Source organism: Giraffa tippelskirchi, chromosome 5 (assembly GCF_054371585.1).
Source record: "Giraffa tippelskirchi isolate mGirTip1 chromosome 5, T2T-mGirTip1v1.2.pri, whole genome shotgun sequence".
NCBI classification, from domain to species: Eukaryota; Metazoa; Chordata; class Mammalia; order Artiodactyla; family Giraffidae; genus Giraffa; species Giraffa tippelskirchi.
This window is the reverse complement of record NC_137279.1, coordinates 7,539,049-7,558,550: the sequence shown is the minus strand read 5'-3', so window position 1 is coordinate 7,558,550 and position 19,502 is coordinate 7,539,049. Positions and strand designations below refer to the sequence as shown.

The following is a 19,502-nucleotide window of genomic DNA, read 5'->3' as shown; positions in this document are numbered from 1 at the left end:
TATTTATAATGGTCCCAAAGAGTGGAACAGATAAACAATTTGTGGTGAGTTTATAAAATATAGCAACTATACTGCACATACAGTATATATACACTAGACAGCAATGAAACTAGTTATAATTACATTTACAAACATGATTTTGAGTGAAAAATGCTGAACCTAAAAGGATACTTAGCCATATGGTTCCATTTATTTAAATTTTGACAACAAAAGCCCAAAACAAAAACTGAAGAGAGACCAGGATAATACTAAACTTTAGTATTTCAGATGCATGATACATGAATAGATGGTAAAATTGTAACGACAGTAAGAAAGTGATTAACTTAAAAGTCAAAATTGTGGTTAACTCCAGGGGTGGGGAGAGAAGAAAGAGTGACTGGAAAGGAGAAGGGGGTTTCTGGGGGGTACAGGCAATGTTTTATTTACTGACCTGGATGGTAGTTACATGGGTTGTACATTTCTGTCTTTTAAAATTTCTAGTATGTGTTGTGTGTATGCATGCTAAGTCGCTTCAGTTGTGTCTGACTCTGCAATTCTATGGATTGTAGCCTGCCAGGTTCCTCTTTCCATGGAATCCTCCAGGCAAGAATATAGGAATAGGTTTCCATTTCCTCCTCCAGGGGACCTTCTGGACCCAGGGATAGAACCCACATATCTTTCTGTCTCCTGCATTGGCAGGTGGGTTCTTTACCACTAGTGCCACCTGGGAAGCCTTTTATGGGTTTGGTTTCATAAGAAAAAAGGCTTAATGAAAGAATTACATGATACAAGGATACATTTATAATGATAAAAATTGTATAAAAATATGATAAAATATTTAGGATAAAATAATGATAAAAATGATAAAAGCATTTAGGACTTTCTTTGCACCTTCCTGAAGGGATTCACTCCATGAGTTAAAAGAAGGACTAAAGAGCCTCTTGATGAAGTGAAAGAGGAGAGTGAAAAAGTTGGCTTAAAACTCAACATTCCGAAAACTAAGATCATGGCATCTGGTCCCATCACTTCATGGCAAATAGAAGGGGAAACAATGGAAACAGTGACAGATTTTGGTTTTTTGGCCTCCAAAATCACTGCAGATGGTGACTGCAGCCATGAAATTAGAAGACGCTTACTCCTTGGAAGAAAAGTTGTGACCAACCTAGATAGCATATTAAAAAGCAGAGACATTACTCTGCTAATAAAGGTCCATCTAGTCAAGGCTATGGTTTTTCCAGTAGTCATGTATGGATGTGAGAGTTGGACTATAAAGAAAGCTGAGTGCTGAAGAATTGATGCTTCTGAACTGTGGTGTTGGAGAAGACTCTTGAGAGTCCCTTGGGCTGCAAGGAGATCCAACCAGTCCATCCTAAAGGAAATCAGTCCTGAATATTCGTTGGAAGGACTGATGCTGAAGCTGAAATTCCAATACTTTGGCCACCTGATGCAAAGAACTGACTCATTTGAAAAGTCCCTGATGCTGGGAAAGATTGAAGGCAGGAGGAGAAGGGGACGACAGAGGATGAGATGGTTGGATGGCATCACTGACTCAATGGATGTGAGTTTGAGTCAACTCCAGGAGTTGGTGATGAACAGGGAGGCCTGGCGTGCTGCAGTCCGTGGGGTCACAAAGAGTCAGACACAACTGAGCGAATGAACTGAACTGATAACACTATTGTTCTACAACAAATTTTTAGATTTAAAAATTATAGATTTAGATGTTTAGATTTGAAAAATCTAAAAATGTCTTATACAAGTCTTCAAGTTTAAATCTAGGTTGGCTTATACAAGTAATCAAGGAGAATTAATACTTACTTGGGGACTGTATTAACTCACTGGACTAATATTGAGAGGGATAAAAGTCTCCTACTGTCAAATCTATCTCTAAACCACAGAGAAGAAAGCCAAAAAAAAAAAAAAAAAAAAAGATATATCTTATGTTCCTAAATCATGGGTACACAAAACACATAGTTTGGTATATTTTCATGACAGTTGGAGGAGAAAACATAATTTTAGTAAGTTTCAATTAGGATATATCATCACTTATGAAAATAGTGTCAGAAACATGCTCAAGCACATTTGGTGCGTTTGCTACATTAGGCTATTATACTAGCAGCATCTGTTATAATATTGTGAAATGCATTTTTCATAGTATAGTATTTTTCATGTTAACTTACTGTCAGATATTAAGATGCGAACCTAATGTTTTCTTATCCACATATTAAGGTCATTAAGTGATGTCTAAGGAAAGTCTTGGGAAAGGTCTTTCTTGCTCCTAAGAAAAACAGCTAACTAATCTCCCCATGTAGTGCTGCAAAAATGTCCTTGTCTCCAAGCCCAACAAAAAAAGAAAAGAGTGGTAAGATCGTTGGTGATCACATTTTATTTCAGTAAGCCCTGCTGAAATATAGTAGTGTTTAACAGAAAAAAGACTATTTTCTGAGGGGTTCATTCTGAATTGATACCTTAGAAAAAGTGCAAATCTCACGGTCTTTTCCACTGCCATCGGTGTAACTGCCAGGGCTGGCATGGGTGTGGGTGGGCATGGAGCTCACTGAGGACACTGCAGGCAGTAGAGAGGAACAATATAGACAGAGTAACTGGAGAGGAAAGACAAATTAAATACAGACACTCCATACTCAAGTGGCATCTTTCCTTCGACGATGCCTCAGGGCATGTTGCTCCATTCAGCCTGCATTCAGGAATGTCTACCTCCCCTCGCTGCAGACTCCATCATTAATTTATCACTAGGGCTTGCCTTGGTGGCAGTAACTGCGGGTGATTAACCTAAAGTCAAACAACTCTCAATCATAATTGGGTCTACTTAAAGGAATTGTCCCACAGGCTCCCTAAAGTGAAAGTAGAACTTCTTCCCATATAACATAATACTGCGTTTTTTTTTTTTCACACTTCTTTTCTTTCCTCTTGAGTCCTCTGCCCAGGGGTGAAGGATGATAAGCAATTCTGTAGAAAAAAATGGTTTAATTTCTCCAAGAAATATACCAACTCTATATAATGTTTACCATAAGCAGAATTAGTGCTTATGATAGCCATTACATGTCCTTATGCTAATAGGTTAAAAACAGGTAGGAACTTGTAAATATAGAGAGAAAAACACAAGATTAAAAAATATAATACAACAGAACTATTAGGTAAATGCGCTGAGTTTTTTATTAATACTAAACTGACTTCACCTTACTTGTAACCACTTCTACTCAGTATTTTTAAGGTAAAACTGCTGAACTCTATAATGGTAATCACAATGAATTTGAATATTTCACGTTGAATTTATTTTCCCTATGCCTCGAAGATACTTTCTGGTTTTTAAGGTAATTTGCACAGTATGAAATGCTTCCATTACACTTTCCTGAAAACAGGGCGATGGGGGTGCAGAGGGTGCTGAAGTGTAATCAGAGGACAGTCACCTGCTACAACACTCCCTCCTTAGGGCCCCTCCCTAGCCCCAAGGCACGAGCACCAGTCAGACAAGGTAAGGAGGAGATGTGGTGGTGGTTTAGCCACTCAGTCGTGTCTGACTCTTGCAACCCTCTGGACTGTAGCCCGCCAGGCTCCTCTGCCCACGGGATTCTCCAGGCAAGAATACAGGAGTGGGTTACCATTTCCTCCTCCACGGATCTTCCCGACCCAGGGATCGAACCTGCATCTCCTGCACTGCAGGTGGATTCTTCACTGACTGAGCCACCAGGGAAGCTCACCAGGGGCAATTTCAGGAAGGAGGAAGCAAGAACAGCATAACTGCTCCACATCTTACCCCTTTTCTACTTCCACTGCCTCCCCAATCCAGTGTAAAGGAGAGTCATCCTGTGTTTTGGTAGGGGTAAAAGTACCCATTGACTCTAAAGGATAACTTAACTGGAGTAAGCAAGGGATGGGTGGATAGTTTACATTTCAGAGTGGTATTGGAATCAGGATACTTCTGGTTGCAAGTGACAGACAATGGCTACTGGCAGGGGAAGAAGTGGCCCTCCCAGACAGGGTCTGCCCCCAAACAACAGGGTACAGAGGCCACCAAGAGCTCCCTACCAAAAACACAGGAGGGACAAAAGACAAAAAGCATCCAAAGGGAGAACCAAGAGAGCTGGAAGGCAGCAGCAAGCCCTCCCCCTGTCTGCGTGGGGCCCTTCCACTCCACGAGGAAGGAGACTCATTTCAGCCTGCAGAACACCAGTCTGCCTCCCTCTCTGCAGAGAAGCCTGGTGCTGAGAAGCTTCTGGCACTTACCATCAAATTACCAACTTTCACGAGCTGAACACACACACACGGGAATGTACGGCTTCTGTAACACAATAGTTAACACAAGGGCAGCTTCATATGCTCATGGGTCCAGGCCTCAACCTGTGTCACTAGGAAAGAGTTCTCTTCCATTCCTTGGGTTTGTTTCCCAAATTTGGCTTTATACGCAGGTAGACTCTTTGCTTCGAGCTGCCAGATAGTCTGCAGCAGCTCTGAGTATTTTGGGAAAGAGGAAGATAGCATCCTGATTGCTCCAACCAGAATGAAGTAACTTCATCAAAAGTACAGGGGCAGGTTAGTCTCCCAAGCAAAATCTGGATACCGTGGCCACAGGAAAACATGGAAGCGAGGCAGAAAAAACAGCTGTCTACTACAGAGCCTATTCAACTGAGCTGTTTGCCCTGCGTTTTTCCCCATAACCTTCAGTGAGGACTATCACCCCTGCTACTGAGGAGCTGGTGATGCGGCTGCTATTGCACCAACCGTGACTACTTCTCTCTGTCTCTTTGCTGGGTTTGTTCTGAGGTCATTAGCTTTGCAAGAGCCAAAGAAAAGGAAATGATGGTTCAGCGAAAGGGAATTTTACCACACTCGTGGAGCATAGCTCTGATATTCAGGTTAGCTAATGAAGAGTGGGGAAAAAAGAAAATTCTCATTTTCTCTTTCATACAGCAAGTTTTTTTCATATTAACACTGAAGGTGTACTGATAAGATTTAAGATACAACAAAAATTAATTGTAAAACAAATAACAAGATCTTTTCTAGTACCAATACTTGAATACAGCATCCTGTGGAAATGGTCATAAAAACTTTTATCTAAATTTCTATATGTATATGTAGGTATGTATATATATGCACATATTCTTTTTTGCTACATTCAATATGAACATATTTAATTTGGCATTTCTGCATACATGCTTGTGAAAGCTTGGTTTGAGCTTGTGAGATTGGTTTATAAAGTTTATAAAACGTTTTCTATGCTCTTGAACAATTCCTATGCTACATAAACTATTTCAGAGTATACAAAAGAAAAGTACCCTTCTCTTTTGAGATGTATAACATTGACACTAACTAGATAAGAATATAAAATTATAAACTAATCTCACTTATGAGCATATATGCAGAAACCACAAGCTAAATACTGTATTAAATTGAATTCAGCAAGAAAAACTACATATATATATATTTCATCAAAGAAGTATTATTCCAAGAGAGTTATGTGTTCATTGAGGTTGCCTTTGAAACTCAACCATCTTTTTTCCTTTCTTTCTTTTATGAGAATCTGTTTAGACTACTGACTGAATTTCTTAATGGTAATAAGTCATCTCAAGTTTTCTATTATCCCTGAATCACTTTTTAGAAATTCATATTTTCAAAAAAATTGCCCACTTCATCTAAGTTTTCAAACTTGTTTTTCTAGAATTATTCTCTTTATGATTCTGAAATTTCCACTGAATTGATGATTATGTCCCACTTTTCACTTAACATCATGTTTTTCTTTCCTGATCAATATCTCCAGAGGTTTATCTAACTTATTAGCAATTAAAAAAAAACCCAGCTTTTGTTTTTCCTAAATCTCTTTCGTCTTTTTCTTTCATTAATTTCTCATTTTCCTTTTCTAACTTCCTGTGTTGAAGAATATTTAGCTCATCAATTTCCACTCTTCTTACAAATATATTTAAGGCTATACATTTCTATGTAATATTGTTATATCTGTAGGGCATAAATTTAATTCTGTTCTCATTTTGTCTGGCTCTAAAAATTTCTACCAGACCATCTGACCTGTCTCTTGAGAAACCTGTATGCAGGTCAGGAAGCAACAGTTAGAACTGGACATGGAACAACAGACTGGTTCCAAACAGGAAAAGGAGTACGTCAAGGTTGTATATTGTCACCCTGCTTATTTAACTTATATGCAGAGTACATCATGAGAAACGCTGGGCTGGAAGAAACACAAGCTGGAATCAAGATTGCTGGGAGAAATATCAATAACCTCACATATGCAGATGACACCACCCTTATGGCAGAAAGTGAAGAAGAACTAAAGAGCCTCTTGATGAAAGTGAAAGAGGAGAGTGAAAAAGTTGGCTTAAAGCTCAACGTTCAGAAAACTAAGATCATGGCATCTGGTCCCATCACTTCATGGGAAATAGATGGGGAAACAGTGGAAACAGTGTCAGACTTTATTTTTTTTGGCTCCAGAATCACTGCTGATGGTGATTGCAGCCATGAAATTAAAAGATGCTTACTCCTTGGAAGGAGGGTTATGGCCATCCTAGATAGCATATTTAAAAGCAGAGACATTACTTTGCCAACAAAAGTCCGTCTAGTTAAGGCTATGGTTTTTCCAGTGGTCATGTATGGATGTGAGAGATGGACAGTGAAGAAAGCTGAGCGCTGCAGAATTGATGCTTTTGAACTGTGGTGTTGGAGAAGACTCTTGAGAGTCCCTTGGACTGCAAGGAGATCCAATCAATCCATCCTAAAGGAGATCAATCCTGGGTGTTCATTGGAAGGACTGATGTTGAAGCTGAAACTCCAATACTTTGGCCACCTCATGCGAAGAGCTGACTCACTGGAAAAGACCCTAATGCTGGGTAGGATTGGGGGCGGGAGGAGAAGGGGACGACAGAGGATGAGATGGTTGGATGGCATTGCTGACTCGATGGACATGGGTTTGGGTAGACTCCAGGAGTTGGTGATGGACAGGGAGGCCTGGTGTGCTGCAATTCATGGGGTTGCAGAGTCAGACACGACTGAGCGACTGAACTGAACTGAAAAATTTCTAATTTCCATTATGCTTTCTTCTCTGACGCAGAGTTGAAGAGTTTCTTGTTTATCTCCATACAGATCTGAGCGATGGACGGGGCATGAGGTCTTCCTCTTCCACCTCTCCTCCTACTACTCTGCTCCCCAGTCGTGGACTTCTAGCTAAATGGAGCTCCTTGCTCTTCCCTGAAAACATCACACACACTCTGGGCTCTCAGGATGGGCTGTTCTGCTTGCAATGTTCTTTCTCCAGATATGCAAATGACTAACTCTTTAGTTTTTCTAAGTCTATGTCCCCATGTTGCATTGCCTATTGTGAACTTTTGTTTAAATCACAACTCCTTTCCAACTAGCACTCTTGATCCTTTTTCCTCATTCACTATCGTTACAACCTTCTCATATACTATATACTTACTATATTTACTGTATCCCACGTCTTCCCTCTCCACTAATGAATTAAATTCTGTGCAGGTAAAATTTATTTCTACTTTTCATTAATGTACTCAGTATACCAAACAACCAGGATGATGTCTGGCATATAATGTATGTGTGTGTCAGAGATATTTGTTGAAGGAATTCTAATTTCAATCCAATGTGGTCAAAGAATGAAGTTTATATATTAATTCCTTGTTATTTGTAGAGAATTCCTTTGTGGCCTGACATATGTATGGTTGACATTTGTAACTACTCTACACGTGCTTACGTTTATTAAGTAGAGGTCCCATACATATACATTAAATTAAACTTGTTATACATTAAATCAAATCAGACCTTCCATATCTTTGCTAGTATTTTTCTGCTTGCTCTATCTTTTCTTATTTAGATTTTCTACACACTTAATAATCTCTCAGCTCACAGTTATTTCTATCTTATTTCCTCCTTTTGAATTCAATATTCTTCCTATACAAGTACACGCTTGAGTAATTATCCCAGCAATGAACTATGAGTGCTACACTCTCTTGGTCTTTGTGTGAAAACACTGGAATTTGCCCCCTTCCTTAGCAATAATTTAGGTGGCTATAATATTCTAAGTTGGTAGTTTATTTGCTTTGGCTTCATACAGATATTATACCAGTGCCGTTTAGTGTTTGGGGCTATTGAGAAGCCTTCTGATAGATAAATTGTTGTCATTTTGTCTTCGGTGTTCATCCTATCACTGTAATCTTTTTAGATGTGGATTCATTTTTGATAATCCTGCTTATTAGCACTTGCACTTTTTCAATTTGATGATCTATGTATTTCAAATGTTCCCTCTTACTATTTCTAGTCTCTCATTGTGGAGTTTTTATAAGAAAATATATTTAATATTCTCGTTGTACTTACCATGTTATTCATATTTTTCATTGATTCTATTTTTAATGACTCTATTCTTCATTCCAGAAGTTCCATATGGTCATTATTTAAATCTGCCTTTTTTCCCATATTGTCTTGTTCTTTCCTTGTGGTTTATGTTATGTCTTTTAGTTCTTTATTCATTTAAAACATATTTATATTATAAACTCTTCCATAATGTTCTATTAAATTGAAAGGACTGTTACTGAAGCTGAAGCTCCAATACTTTGGCCACCTGATGCTTGGAGCCAATTCCTTGGAAAAGACCCTGATACAAGGAAAGACTGAAGGCAGGAGGAGAAGGGGTGGCAGAGGATGAGATTGTTAGATAGCATCACTGACCCAATGGACATGAATTTAAGCAAACTCGGGGAGACAGTGGAGGACAGAGGAGCCTGGTGTGCCACAGTCCATGGGGTTGCAAAGAGTCGCACACGACTTAGTGACTGAACAAAAACAACAACAACAGTAACAGCAGTGTCCTATTAATTCATGTCCTCGAGATGCCAATGTATCTATTTTTTGGGTCTGCTGTCATCATGGTGGGTTCCTTCTTTCTGCCTATACTCCTTTCTAATGTAAGTTCATCTTCAAGAGGGATTGTTTTTCTCTGTTGGGAATTCTGTATTACTTAGGTTTAGTTATCTGAACAAAATAGGATGTTATTTAAGGAAAGAACTAAGAAGTAGTGAGGAACAAGATACTGGTAGAAAACCAACAGTATCCATTACATCCCCAAATCCAATATTTATATTTTAAGCTTATTTAATAATTTTTAGAAATACTCATATTCATCTGACAATCTTGACTTAATTTATTTGTGATCAGACTCCAGACTACTGGGAAAAAAGTCATTAACAGAGCAAATACTGCTTTTTTTAGTCTTACTGAAGGAAACTGAACAGAATAGAAACAAAACATTTTGGAAGTCAGCAGTATAAGAATTTATTGAATTTTGTTCTGCACATAGCACTGTTCTGGGGGACAGATGAACTAATCCTAAACAAGACTATGATAAAATATCTTGAGAGGTTTATGGGAGAATACAGGTAGATGTGATCAACTGTGGAATATCAGAAACTATATTCCCAAGAACAGATTTTGAAGTCGGCCCTAACGGGATTTCAAAAGGCACAGGGAAGGGCATTTCAGACAGCAGAATGAGCTATGGCCCAAGTGTGGATAGCACATTTGGTAAAAAAAATTGATCTGGTATAGCTGGTGTATATGGGGAGGGGTGCTATAGAAAGTAAGACTGAAAGCCGAATTTTACTCACCTAGCTAGGTGAACATTTGCATCATAAACTATAACCATTGCTTTGTCTTTCTTGCTAGAGTGTAATTATGTTGAAGGTAGAACCTTTGTTTTATTTGTGTCTTATGTCCCCAAATTAGTATAGTACTTCTCACGCAGCAAGCGCTTAACAAATATTGTTTAACAAAAAGAAGAAGTTGTGAAAGACATGAAATGTGGGAGTAAGAAATAACTGGACCTGCTCTCTAAGCAGTGGAGAGCAAGAGAGAGAGAGGCACTGTAAACTGGAAGCAACGTCTCAGGTCGATGCCTTAGAAAAAATAGCAGATGGCCAAACATGGGCATGATTGAGTGCTTGGGCAGAAGTCATGTTTTGCTTTGTTGGGCTAGTGACAGATAGGTCTCTCCTTGAGAATTACTTGTAGTCTGTCTTTGGGTACATTTTACATCTTATGCAAAAAATTGCAACTTTTTTCCTTGTAGGAAACATAGACTTTAAAAATATATAATTTATTGTAATTTATTTTGATTACTATTGGAGATCTAGAAACATGTTATATAGCAAAAGTAATCATATTAGATTTTTGTAACCTGAAAAACAGCTTTAGCACATAAGAACCAGGGCTTCTGTTTCAAAACAAATGTAGCTGACTTCTTTTCTTTATAATCTATCATATTTCTGAAAACTGCAAAAGCTTTTTTTCTCTAAGGTATCTGAGTCACCAGAAATATGTATTGCTGAGGTAGTACAGATGCTGCACCCCAGAAATACATACAACTCCTCACATAAACACCTGTGGGAGGCGTAAGCTTTTTAAAATTGGTCACTAAGCTCACAGACTGCTAGAATCACAGTTATTCCTATGCAGTGCAATTACTAGTATATTCCAAATATGTTGAAATTTTCCTCTAAACAATTTGTTTTAAATGAGATGATCTGAATCTGCGTTCTTACTAGAAATGTAATTTTTTTTTTTTAATGATAACAACAGCCCAAAATTATTGGGTTGGCCAAAAAGTTCATTCAGGTTTTTCTATAAACTCTTACAAAAAACTCAAATGAACTTTTTGGCCAACACAATATTACAAAATGCTTCCTAAATTTTGGTTATATTCTATTAGCCAAAGGCTACTGGTTTTCTAACTGTGGTTAATGGAATCTACTGAATTTCACTTTGAAAAAAAATTTAAACTATTTAAAATCGAAAATAATAACTATAAATGCACATAAATGAGAATTTAAATAGAGAGGTGATACAGCATACTGGTAAGGAAAGGAAACACTGGAGTCAGACTACCAGGGTTTGTCAGTTATGGAATATGACTTTACACAAGGTACTTAGCATCTCCATGCTCTATCTAAAAAACTTGAAATAACTGTCTTCTTTCTTGGTAGTTAAACTGAACGCTAACAAACTAGAGAGTACTACTGCATTTATTTTTATTGAAGGTTTAATTTTGTATTTTGGGCCAAAGATTTACCTGCCTGCCATTTCTGTTTATTTAGAAGTAGTACTTGGAGACGGCACAGCAAGCTGTCTAAAAAGAGGTACCATTTGTAACTCTTTATCTCTGTGAATCAGACTTAGTTTTTGTTGTGTAATATTAAAAAAAATAATCTGGACTGAACTTAAGAGCTGAAGTTAAGATTAAAACATATTATCAGCAACTGTATAATTGTAAGTATCCATGCTATTTCTTGCCTGGAAAATTCCATAGACAGAGGAGCCTGGCGGGTTACAGTCCATGGGGTCACAGAGAGTCGGACACGACTGAGCAGCTGAGCGAGCACCCATGCGCGTGCTTTGAAGTAAGACAATGGGTTTATATGCAGGCTCTGACGCTTTGCCATCTGGATGACCTTCGACATGTTTTTAAATTTCCTTGAGACTCAATTTCCTTATTTATAAAAGAAAGATAGAAATAGTATTAATACTATCTCAAAATTTTTATTCTACATTTTTATGTTCAAGAAACAGATCCATTATTCTGTGTTTGATGTTATAATAAATATTACAAGGTGAGATCTCTGTTAGTAAAATTACTTTATATATTTGGGTTACCAATAATATTTCATTTGAAATAAAGGATGTGAATGCTTGAGAAACTTGAAAAATCATGTACCACACTGTCTTTACACTTTTCTGTTTCTGAATGGTCCATACGAACGACCAAATTTTAAACACTATAAGGCTGTGCTGCCCCCTGCTGACCCAGTTTCTCTAATATATTTTTAATCTGAGAAGTCAAAACTTACACTTTTTAGTATTATAGTTAAGTAACTCTACAGTAGGCTGAAAGACTATAAAAATGTGGATGGTAAAATACAGAATGCAGTGCTAAATAATACGTGAAATTTGTCAACGACTTAAGACTTCCCTGGTAGCTCAGATGGTAAAGAATCTGCCTGCAATGTGGGAGACCTGGGCTCAGTCCCTAGGTTGGGAAGATCCCCTGGAGGAGGGCATGGCAATCCATTCCAGTATTCTTGCCTGGAGAATCCCATGGACAGAGGAGCCTGGCTATGAGGAGCCATAGCCATGGGCTATGACCATGCGGTCATAAAGAGTTGGACACGACAGTGACTCACACTTATTAAGAACATACAATCTGATAGTGGGAACAGATAAATATAATATGCTCCCAATTTGCATAACATTTAGAAAACATTTATTTACTTGGCTTCGGTGGTCTTAGTTGCTGCATGTGGAATCTAGTTCTCTGACCAGGGATCAAACCTGGGTCCCCGAATTGGGAGCATGGAGTTCTCAGCCACTGGATTACCAGGGGAAACACCAATTTGCATAACATTTAACAAATGTAGATGTCCCATGCTAAATGACTGCTATAATTGCTATGACTTAAAGTTACTGACACCTTGTGGAAAATATGGCTCATCCACAAGAGAAACAGCGGTCAGTAGAAACTCTCCTGAGGAATCCCTGATACTTGACTTGACAAGTAAGATTTTCAATCAGCCCTTTAAATAAATAGCTGAGAAAAGAAGAGAAGCTAAAGGCAAAAGAGAAAAAGAAAGATAAACCCATTTGAATGCAGAGTTCCAAAGAATAGCAAGGAGAGATAAGAAAGCCTTCCTCAGTGATCAATGCAAAGAAATAGAGGAAAATAATAGAATGGGAGACTAGAGATCTCATCAAGAAAATTAGAGATACCAAGGGAAGATTTCATGCAAAGATGGGCACAATAAAGGACAGAAATGGTATGGACCTAACAGAAGCAGAAGATACTAAGAAGAGGTGGCAAGAATACACAGAAGAACTATACAAAAAGGATCTTCATGACCCAGATAATCACGATGGTGTGATCACTCACCTAGAGCCAGACATCCTGGAATGCAAAGTCAAGTGGGCCTTAGAAAGCATCACTATGAACAAAGCTAGTGGAGGTGAGGAAATTCCAGTTGAGCAATTTCAAATCCTAAAAGATGATGCTGTGAAAGTGCTGCACCCAATATGCCAGCAAATTTGGAAAACTCAGCACTAGCCACAGGACTGGAAAAGATCAGTTTTCATTCCAATTTCAAAGAAAGGCAATGCCAAAGAAGGTTCAAACTATTGCACAATTGCACTCATCTCACACACTAGCAAAATAATGCTCAAAATTCTCCAAGTCAGGTTTCAACAGAAGGTGAACAGTGAAATTCCAGATGTTCAAGCTGTATTTAGAAAAGGCAGAGGAACCAGAGATCAAATTGCCAATATCCATTAGATCATCAAAAAAGCAAGAGAGTTCCAGAAAAACATCTACTTCTGCTTTATTGACTATGCCAAAGCCTTTTACTGTGTGGATCACAACAAACTGTAGAAAATTTTGAAAGAGATGGGAATACCGGACCATCTTATCTGCCTCCTGAGAAACCTGTATGCAGGTCAAGAAGCAACAGTTAGAACTGGACGTGGAACAATAGACTGGTTCCAAATCAGGAAAGGAGTACCTCAAGGATGTATATTGTCACCCTGCTTATTTAACTTATATGCAGAATACATCATGTGAAATGCCAGGCTGGATGAAGCACAAGCTGGAATCAAGATTGTCAGGAGAAATATCAATACCTCAGATAATGCAGATGACACCATCCTTCTGGCAGAAAGTGAAGAAGAACCAAAGAGCCTCTTGATGAAAGTGAAAGAGGAGAATGAAAAAGTTGGCTTAAAGCTCAACATTTAGAAAACTAAAATCATGGCATCTGGTCCCATCATTTCATGGCAAATAGAAGGGGAAACAATGGAAACAGTGTCCGACTTTATTTTCTTGGGCTCCAAAATCACTGCAGATGGTGACTGCAGCCATGAAATTAAAAGATGCTTGCTCCTTGGAAGAAAAGCTATGACCAACCTAGACAGCATATTAAAAAGCAGAGACATTACTTTGTTGACAAATGTCTGTTTAGTCAAAGCTATGGTTTTTCCAGTAGTCATGCATGGATGTGAGAGTTGGATGATAAAGAAAGCTGAGCACTGAAGAATTGATGCTTTTGAACTGTAGTGTTGGAGAAGACTCTTGAGAGTCCCTTGGACAGCAAGGAGATCCAACCAGTCCATCCTAAAGGAAATCAGTCCTGAATATTCATTGGAAGGACTGATGCTAAAGCTGAAACTCCAATACTCTGGCCACCTGATGTGAGGAACTGACTCATTTGAAAAGATCCTGATGCTGGGAAAGATTGAAGGCAGGAGGAGAAGGGGACGACAGAGGATGAGATGGTTGGATAGCATCACCAACTCGATGGACATGAGTTTCGGTAAACTCCGGGAGTTGGTGATGGACAGGGAAGCCTGGCGTGCTGCAGTTCATGGGGTCACAAAGAGTCAGACACGACTGAGCAACTGAACAGAAATATGTTCAAAGAATTAAAGAAAGCTGTGTCTAAAGAATTAAAGAATAAGAACAATGTCTCACCAAATACAGAATATCCCCTCTAAAGTATAAAGCAAAAAGTGACAGAATTAGAAACAGACAACTCAACAATAATAGTTGGAGCTTTCAATACTTCCTTTTCAATAATGGATAGAAAAACTAGGTAGAAGATCAATAAGGAAATAGAAGACTTGAAAATTATCAACCAACTATATCTAAACGATATCTACAGGACATTCTACACAGCAATAACAGAACTCGCTGTTTTCAAGTACACACAAAACATTTTCTTTGTGGATAGAGGAGAACAGACCATCTACTAGGCCAAAAGCAAGTCTCAATAAATTAAAAAAGACTGACAATCATGCAGATTATGGTCTCTAATGACAATGGAATTAAATTAGAAATCACTGACAGAAGGAATTTTTGGAAGGTCACAATGTATAAATAAAACATTTTCATAAATAACCAATGGGTCAGAGATAAAATTATGAAGAAAATTAGAATAAAAGGTGGAGAGGGATAAAAATAGAAACACACCATATCAAATCAGAAAGGAGACAGTGAAAACTAGCTTAGAGGGAAGTTATAGCAGGCAATGCCTATTGAAAAAAAAAAGAAAATATTTCAAATCAATAACCTAACTTCCTACCTGAAGAAACTAGAAAAGAAGAGCAAAGTAAACCTGGAAAATTATAAAGATTGAGAAACAGAGGAACAGTTATAAAGACTGGAGTAGAGAGACTGAAAAATAACAGTAAAGCAGCAAAACTGAAACTGTCTCTTTAAGAAGATCATGAGACAGATGCTCAGGGCTGGGGCAGTGGGATGACCCAGAGGGATGGGATGGGGAGGGAGGTGGGAGGGGGGTTCAGGATGGGGAACACGTGTAAACCCATGGCTGATTCATGTCAATGTAGGGCAAAAACCACTACAATATTGTAAAGTAAGCCCCCAACTAAAATAAATAAATTTATTAAAAAATAAATAAATAAAAAGAAGATCAGTGAAATCCACCGACTTGTAGCTAAAGTGATCAAAACAAAAGAGCACTCAAACTCTAAAGAAAGTATGAAAGAGAGGTCATCATTACTGAACTTTCAGAAGTAAAAGAGGTTATAAGAAACTATGACACACAATTCAACAAGGCAGATAAACTAAATGAAATGGAGAAATTCCTAGGAAGACACAATACTGAAAGTGACTCAAGAAGAAACTGAAAATCTCAACACCTATAACAAGTAAAGACTGAATTAATAATAAAAAATATAAACAACAACTTCCCACAATGGGAAGCCCAGACCTTCACTGGTAAATCCTACCTGTTGTGGACTGAATGAGCCCTCCAAAAGATATGCTCAAGTCCCTAACACCTGTTACCCTATAAGTGTAAAGTTATTTGGAAACAGGGTCTTTGCAGACTCATTAACACATACGTTAAGATGAGATCATATTGGAGTAAAAGAGAAGCATGGAACAAATTTTACTTCAGAGCCATCAGAAGGAATCAATCCTGCTAACATCTGGATTTCAAACTTCTGAGCCCCCAAGATCCGTGAAAGAATCAATTTCTGTTGTTTTAAGCCACACAGTTTGTTGTGGCAGCCCAAGGAAACAAATACACTGCCAATTGTTTAAAAACTGTCCCACATAATAGGAGGAAGCACTTCCCTGTTCACTCCTTAAGGTCAGTAATACTATAAAGCCAGGCATAGATATCACAAGAAAAGAAAACTGCAGATATACGTCTCTTATGAATATCATAAACATCTTCACTTCACTAAAATACTAGCAAGCCAAATCTGTAACATATAAAAAGGATTATATATCATGGCTAAGTGGGATTTATCCTAGGAATGTAATATCTATTTAATGTATGAAAATCAGCCAAAGTAATATATCATAATAACAGAATAAAGGACAAAAACCACAGTCATCCTAATAGATGTAGAAAAAAGCATCTGACAGAATCCAACACCTTTTCATGATAAAAACACTAAACAAACTAGGAATAGAAGGGAATTTTCTCAACTTGATAAAAGGCATATATGAAAAACCTACAGTTAATATTATACCTAGTTGTCGAAAAGGCAAGGTCTGGTGGCTCAGAGAGTAAAGAATCTGCCTGCAATGTAGGTGACCCGAGTTCGATCCCTGGGTTGGGAAGATCGCCTGGAGAAGGAAATGGCAACCCACTCCAGTATTCTTGCCTGGGAAATCCCATGGACAGAGGAGCCTGACTGGCTACAGCCCATGGGTTTGCAAAGAGTTGAACACAACTGAGCAACTAACACTTTCACTTTTCCCACTAGTTGTCAAAGATTGAATGCTTTCTCCCTGAGAACAGGAAAACGACAAGGATGTCTGCTTTCAACATTTCTATTCAACACTGTACTAGAGGATCTAGTCAGGGCGATTAGTAAGAAAAATAAATAAAAGGCTGTTAAGATGATCACAGCTAGGGAAAGAGATCAGGTTTAACTCCAAATTCAGCAAAGACAACTGCAGATTCGTAGCCAGTGAGCAGAGTGAGGGCATCAGTCAATGGAAAATTTCCAAGAAGAGACATCATGGGGAGGGAAATTCTTCTTGAACTGGCTTAACAGCATTTCTGTTAAAGGCAGGTCAAAGACTTACGTATCAAGAGTGGGGCATGAGGAACTTGATCAGATATCAAAGGTTGGGGAATTCTCCCTAAACTGACTTAGCAGGATTCTTGGCTAAGACTGGGCTAGACTGAGCTGATTAAAGACAAGATCCCGATCAAGGTAGGGGCTTAGTCGAAAAGATGGCTCAGAGGGGGAAACTGATGAACATGTGGTCAATGGGACAGCCTTTGTTAAATCATTCTGATTGGGGAAAAAAAAATTATCTCTACCACAGATGACACAGTCTTCAATGCAGTAAATCCTAAATTACATGCTGGGGAAAAAAACATTAGAACTAATGAGTGTGTCCAAGCAAGACTTCATACTGTGGTGGTTTAGTTTGCTCAGTTGTGTCTGACTCTTTGTGACCCCTTGTACCATAGCCTGCCAGGCTCCTCTGTCCATGGGATTTTCCAGGCAAGAATACCAGAGTGGGTTGCCATTTTCTTCTCCCATGTGACAACATATAAAAATCAAGTGTATTTTGACATAGAGAACAGACTGTGGTTACCAAGGGGGCGGGTAAGCGGAAAGGGGATGGATTAAGGGTTTAGGGTTAGCAGATGCAAACCATTACATAAAGGATGGATAAACAACAAGGTCCTACTGTACAGCACAGAGAACTATTAATATATTCAATATTCTGTGATAAACATAATGGGAAAAAATATAAAAAAGAAGGCATATATTTGTATAACTGAATCACTTTCCTGTATAGAAGAAATTAACAGAACACTGTGAATCAATTATACTTCAATAAAAAATCAGCTGTGTTTTTATACACTGCTGCTACTGCTGCTGCTAAGTCGCTTCAGTCGTGTCCGACTCTGTGTGACCCCACAGACGGCAGCCACCAGGCTCCTGCGTCCCTGGGATTCTCCAGGCAAGAACACTGGAGTGGGTTGCCATTTCCTTCTCCAATGCATGAAAGTGAAAAGTGAAAGTGAAGTCGCTTCAGCAATAAACAATTGAAAACAAAATTAAGAAACCATTTCATTCACAAAACCATCAATCAGAATAGAATACTTAGGAATAAATTTAACAAAAGAAGTGTAAGACTTCTATACCCAAACTAATGAAACATTTTTTTGAAAGAAACTTAAAGAAGACCTAAATCCATATAAAGACATCTCATATTAATGGATTGGAAGACTTAAAACAGTGTTACCATGGTAATACCCCGCAGGGCAATCAACAGATTCAATGCGATCCTTATCAGAATTTCAAAGGTATTTTTTTTCAGAAATGGAGAAGCTAATTCTAAAATTTATGTGTGGGCTTCCCTGGTGGCTCAGTGGTAAAGAATCTGCCTGCCAGTGCAGGAGACACAGGTTTGATCTCTAATCCAGGAAGATCCTACGCGCCACGCAGCAGCTGAGCCTGTGCACAACTATTGATCCTGTGCTCCAGAGCCCAAGACCTGTGGCTACTGAGCTCATGCACCCTAGAGCCCGTGTTCCACAATGAGAGATGCCACCAAAATGAGAAGCCTGCATGCTGAAACTAGAGGGGAGCCACTGCTCTTTACAACTAGAGAAAAGCCCACGTAGCAACGAAGAGAGGCGGGGCTGGGGGGGTTGGCGAGGGTGGGAGACAAATTAGGGGTATGAGATTAACAAACTACTAATATGTATAAAATAGATAAGCAACAGGGGTATACTGTATGGCACAGGGAACTATAATTATCTTGTAATATCCTATAGTGCTATGCAATCTGCAAAAATACTGAATCATTATGCTCCACACCTGATAACTAATATTTAAATCAACTGTAGTTCAATAATGAAGAAACTAATATTTAAATCAACTATAGTTCAAAAATGGAGAAGGGAAAGGCTACCCACTCCAGTATTCTGGCCTAGAGAATTTCATGATTGGTATAGTCCATGGGGTTGCAAAGAGTCACACATGACTGAGAGACTTTCAAATCAAATCAAATGGTTCAATAGAAAGAAGAAAATGGACTAGGACTCAGGATTCTGAACCCACTATATTTAGTCTCATAGTCATTTATTACTAATATTAGTAAGTTTAAATCCCCATTCTGTTTTTCAAGAATCTCTATAATTTGGCTTCATCCTAATACTCAGTGCTATATTTCTTTCCCCGCACAATTTGTGAGTGCAATAAGGTCCCAAAATTGCTGCTGAGGAAAAATGGGGAGAGCAATTGTTGGAATGATGGGATGGTGATGGGATATTGGTGGGTGAGGATGCCACAGATTACCAAGAAGATGAACACAGGCGCTGGAGGTTGTCTTATACAATTCCCTCTCAAAAGTGGAGCTCACACTCTCTTTCTTGAGAGTTTATTATTTGAGGTGGCTTTCACTGGGGCCTGATATAAAATTATGGAGTCAGATACAGTTCCCTCAAACCTGCCCATAA

General features: G+C 38.5%; 1 protein-coding gene and 1 long non-coding RNA gene across 4 annotated transcripts in view; one reads left to right on the top strand and one right to left on the bottom strand.

Annotated features, from left to right (window-relative positions):
• SYT14 (synaptotagmin 14) overlaps positions 1-19,502 on the bottom strand; it is a 189,487-nt gene that overhangs the window by 11,110 nt on the left and 158,875 nt on the right. The gene's annotated exons all lie outside the window — the stretch shown is intronic.
• Positions 1-19,502, top strand: part of LOC145506039 (uncharacterized) — a 77,871-nt gene that overhangs the window by 20,820 nt on the left and 37,549 nt on the right. The window lies entirely within an intron of this gene.